Below are 5,743 nucleotides of genomic sequence, written 5' to 3'. Positions count from 1 at the left end.
AGACACTAGTATTATAAGTAACTATTTGAATCACTTTTTTTTTTTTGCTCCAAAACAGGGAAAGTAAAGAAAAATAATAAAGTTTGGAAATTAAAACTTTTGAGAATCTTTGAATATTTATGAATGAGATTAGTTAACAATATGGGATAAGGTATATTTTGGAGTCAAGAATAAAATGATTTAATTATGGTTTTTTTTTGTTTTTTTTTTTTTAGCTAAGTTCAGTTTGATACTCATGAAAACTTAGGATAATTGGGCTTTTTAGTGCACTCTTGCAACAAGTACAAACCAATACAGAAAAGACCCTTCATGGTTTTCAGGGAAAAGGAAATGCTAATTCATCAAATGATTTTAAGTACTAATTCCTTAGAAAAACCAAACACCTTGTTTGGTTAATATTTAGCCAGGATGCTTTCGTGATGTTACTAAGGATGAAAAAAAAAAATCACAGCTGATAGGATAAGAAAAGAGCAAACATTTGTCAAGAGTCCGTGAATTTCTTACCAAAGTCTCTGTAAGGGTTGCAAATATTCATGTTACATTATTTATTTAGGATGGTTCTTGGCAAAGCTCTCTCTCTCTTTTTCTTGGAGAAGAAACGCCACTTTACTGTGTGATTGGATGGCAGCGTATAGCAATACCCAGAATACATCCCAACTGTAGACCTGTTCATCCTACTGCCTGCTGTGATGTAGTGAAGCAAGTTGGAGCTTATCAGGGAACTAAAGATTCAAAAGAGAAGGAGAAAAACAAGAACATGCCGTGCAGTCTGTGGTTTGAGCTTCCTCCGAAGGCTGGTCCTGGGACTGATGGTGCCAGCCTGGACCACACTGAGGAGACAGGTGGTGCAGATGGCCACGGGCAAACCTTTCTAGATAAAATGTAGTTTTACAGCCAACATCACCTAGAAAGTTTCAGAAATAAAAAATTGTGGCTATCGTTCTGACCCTTATGCAATAAATAATGATTGTGTTTACAAAAGTCAAGTGGATGAGAATAACATCTATATTTTTGTGCCCAGGACCCATAATGAAAGTATGTAGATGTCTCATAAATGAAATAATGTTCCCTAAAACTCCAAGTCCAATAAGTGAAATGAAAATCATTCTCTGGATTAGGTCTCTCCAAATCATCATCATGCCCAGAACAGAGCAAGGAAAAACCCTTTGAGAAACACAAGCAATTAAATATGGTATACTTCATACCTGTGTGTTTTCTGTTTTTTTTTAAATTTTATTTAATTACTTATTTTTATTTTTTTTATTAATTACACTTTATTCACTTTGTATCCCCTCATAAGCCCCACCTCCTCCCCTCCCGATCACACCCTCCCACCCACTTCTTCACGCATGCCCCTCCCCAAGTCCACTGATAGGGGAAGTCCTCCTCTCCTTCCTTCTGATATTTATTTATTTTTATTAATTATATTTTATTCACTTTGTATCCCAGCTGTAACCTACTCCCTCATCCCCTCCCATTCCCACCCTCTCTCCCTTTTCTCCCATGCCCCTTCCTAAGCTCACTGATAGGGGAGGTCCTCCTCCCCCTCCATCTGACCCTAGTATATCAGGTCTCATCAGGACTGGCTGAATTGTCTTCCTCTGTGCCCTGGTAGGGCTGCTCCCTCAACAGGGGGAGGTGATCAAAGAGCCAGCCACTGAGTTCATGTCAGAGACAGTTCCTGTTCCTATTACTAGGGAACCCACTTGGACACTGAGCTGCCATGAACTACATCTATGCACAGGTTCTAGGTTATCTCCATGCATGGTCCTTGGTTGTAGTATCAGTCTCAGAAAAGATCCCTGGGCCCAGATTTTTTTTGTTTTTTTTTTTTTGGTTCTGAGCTTTTCTTGTAGAGCTCCTGTCCTCTCCAGGTCTTTCTATCTCCTCTTTCCTTCATAAGGTTCCCTGCACTATGCCCAAAGTTTGGCTGAGTCTCAGCATCTACTTTGATACCTTGCTGGATGGAGTCTTTTGCCCTCTGTGGTAGGCTCCTATCCTGTTCTCTGTTTTCTCCCTCTTCAATGCTTGCCCTGTTTTCCTTTATGAGTGATGATTGATCTTCTTACCCAATGTCCTCCTTCTTGCTTAGTTTCTTTAGATTTCAGCATATTTATCCTATAGTATATATCTAATATCCACTTATAAGTGAGTATATACCATATGTGTCTTTCTGTTTCTGGAATACCTCGCTCAGAATGACCTTTTCTAGTTCCCACCATTTGCCTGCAAATTCCATGGTTTCCTTGTTTTTAATTTTTGAGTCGTATTCCATTGTGTAAATGTACCACAATTTCTGTATCCATTCCTCAGTTGAGGAACATCTGGGTTGTTTCCAGATACTGGCTATTATGAGTAAAGCTGCTAAGAACATGATTGAGCAAATGTCCTTGTTGTATACTTGAGCATATTTTGCATATATGCCTAGGAGTGGTATAGCTGGATATTGAGGAACCATTGTTCCTAATTGTCTGAGAAAACATTGATTTCCAAAGTGGTTGTACAAGTTTACATTCTCACCAGCAATGGAGGAGGGTTCCCCTTTCTCCACATCCTCTACAGTATGTATTGTCAAAACACTAAATCTACAGAAAAAATCTAAAGAAAAAATATTAAAAATGGCAAGGGAAAAGGGCTAAGTAACATATAAAGATAGACCTATCAGAATCACACCAGACTTCTCAACAGAAACTATGAAAGCTACAAGGGCCTGGACAGATGTCATGCAGACTCTAAGAGATCACAATGCCAACTCAGACTACTATACCCAGCAAAGCTTTCAATCAACATAGAAGGAAAAAACAAAACATTCCATGACAAAACTAAACTTAAACAATATCTACACAGCAACTCAGTCCTACAGAAGATATTAGAAGGAAAACTCCAACTAAACAAAATCAACTACACCACCCAAGAAAATACAGAATATAGATAACTTCACGGCAAAAAAGAAAACAAACACACAAACACACTATTACCTCCAACTCCACAGTAAAAGGAACTAACATTCATTGGTCACTATTATCTATCACCATCAATGGTGATAGATAATCAAACTCTCCAATAATGAGACACAGACTAACAGATTGGCTGTGGAAACAGGATCCAACATTCAGCTGCATCCAAGAAACTCAACTCTGCAACAAAGATAAACACTATCTCAGAGTAAAGGGCTGGAAAAATAATGATACTTATAGAGGTCCTAACTCAAATGGACCTAATAGGTGTCTACAGAACTTTTCACACAAACTCAAAAGAGCATAACTTCTTTTCAGCACCTCATGGAACCCTCTCAAAAACTGACCATATAGTCGAGCACAAAGCAAGTCTCAACAGATACAAGAAAATTGAAATAATCCCTTGTATCCTATCAGACAACCGTGGCCTAAAACTAGACATTAACACAACAGAAATAACAAAAAGCCTACACATACATGGAAACTTAACAACTCTCTACTCAAAGACAGCTTGGTCAGGGAAGAAATGAAGAAAGAAATTAGAGACTTCCTAAAATTCAATGAAAATGAAGACACAACTCACCCAAACTTATGGGACACAATGAAAGCTGTGTGAAGAAGAAAGTTCATAGCACTAAGTGCCTCCAGAAAGAAGTTTGAGACATCTCATACAAACAATTTAATGGCACACCTAAAGGCCCTGGGTGGGGAGAAGCAGACACACCCAAGAGGAGTAGATGATTGGAAATAATCAAACTCAGAGCTGAAATCAATGAATTAGAAACAAAGAAAGCAATTCAAAGAATCAATGAGACCAAGAGCTGGTTCTTTGAGAAAATCAACAAGACAGACAAACTCTTAGCCAACCTAACTAAAAGGCAGAGAGAAACTACCCAAATCGGCAATATCAGAAACTAAAGGGGGGGGCATAACAACAGACACTTAGGAAATCCAAACAATCACTAGGTCTTACTACAAAAACCTATATGCCACAAAATTTGAAAATCTAAATGAAATGGACAATTTTCTTGATAGATTCCATTTACAAAAATTGAATCAAGATCAAATAAATAGATTAAATAATCCTATATCCTCCAAGGTAATAGAAGCAGTCATCAAAAGTCTCCCTTCCAAAAAACAAAAACAAAAACAAAAAACAAAAACAAAAAAACAAACTCAGAACCAAATGGTTTCATAGCAGAAATCTACCAAAACTTCAAAGAAGAGCTAACTCCAATGGTCTTCAAACTATTCCACAAAATAGAAACAGAAGGAACATTACCATGCTCATTCTCTGAAGCCACAGTCATCTTGATACCTAAACCACACAAAGACCCAACACAAAAAGAGAACTTCAGACCTACTTCTCTTATGAGTATTGACGAAAAATACTCCATAAAATTCATGCAAATGGAATCCAGGAACATATGAAAAATATCATCCACCATGACCAAGTAGGCTTCATCCCAGACATGCAAGGGTGGATCGATATACAGAAATCCATCAATGTAATACACCACATAAACAAACTGAAGGAGAAAAACCACATGAGCATCTCCTTAGATGCTGAAAAACATTTGACAAATTCCAACACTCATTCATGTTTAAAGTCTTAGAGAGATCAGGGGTACAAGCACATACCTAAACATAGTAAAGGCAATAAACAGCAAGCCTATAGCCAACATCAAACTAAACGAAGAGAAACTTAAATCAGTCCCATTGAAATCAGGGACAAGGCAAGGCTGCCCACTCTCAAAGTATCACTGTTCTCAGATGATATGATAGTATACATGAATGACTCAAAAATTCAACAAGAGAACACCTTCAACTAATAAACACCTTCAGCAAAGTGGCTGGATACAAAACTAACTCAAAAAATCTGGAGCCCTCCTGTATATGAAAGACAAAATGGCCGAGAAAGAAATTAAGGAAACTATACCCTTCACAATAACCACCAATAACATAAAGTACCTTGGTGTGACTCAAACCAAGTAAGTGAAAGACCTGTTTGACAAAAACTTCAAGTCTCTGAAGAAAGAAATTGAAGAAGATATCAGAAGATGGAAAGACCTTCCATGCTCATAGATCAGTAGGATTAACAAAGTGAAAATGACCATCCTGCCAAAAACAATCTACAGATTCAATGCAATTCCCATCAAATTACCACCACAATTCTTTAGAGACCTTAAAAGAACAATTCAAAATTTCATATGGAAAAACAAAAAAAACCCAGAATTGGTAAAACAATCCTGTACAACAACAGATCATCTGGAGGTATCTCCATCACCGATCTCAAGATGTACTACAGAGCAATGGTAACAAAACCTGCATGGTACTGGCATAGAAACAGAATGGTGGTTCAATGGAATCAAATAGAAGACCGAGAAATAAACCCTATGAATATATAAACCTATGGATACCTGATTTTTGACAAAGAAGCCAAAATCACACAGTGGAGAAAAGATAGCATCTTCAACAAATGGTGCTCATCTAACTGGATGTCTACATGTAGAAAAATGCAAATAGATCCATATTTATCACCCTACACAAAACTAAAGTCCAAGTGGATCAAAGACCTCAACATAACACCAGACACACTAAGTCTGTTAGAAGAAAAAGTGGGGAAGAGCCTTGAACTCATTGGCACAGGAGACAACTTCCTGAACAGAACACCAACAGCACAGGCTCTAAGGGCAACAATCAATAAATGGGACCTCATGAAACTGAAAAACTTCTGTAAAGCAAGGGAAACTATCATCATAACAAAACAACAACCTACAGACTGG

General features: G+C 37.6%; 1 pseudogene; it reads right to left on the bottom strand.

Annotated features, from left to right (window-relative positions):
- Positions 1–541: 541 nt before the first annotated feature.
- LOC110550449 (putative vomeronasal receptor-like protein 4) lies at positions 542–1,219 on the bottom strand (annotated as a pseudogene).
- Between the last annotated feature and the right edge of the window lie 4,524 nt (positions 1,220–5,743).

The sequence above is a fragment of the Meriones unguiculatus genome, chromosome 19 (assembly GCF_030254825.1).
Source record: "Meriones unguiculatus strain TT.TT164.6M chromosome 19, Bangor_MerUng_6.1, whole genome shotgun sequence".
NCBI lineage: Eukaryota > Metazoa > Chordata > Mammalia > Rodentia > Muridae > Meriones > Meriones unguiculatus.
The sequence above is the reverse complement of the archived record's forward strand: the minus strand, read 5'-3'. Positions and strand labels throughout refer to the sequence as shown.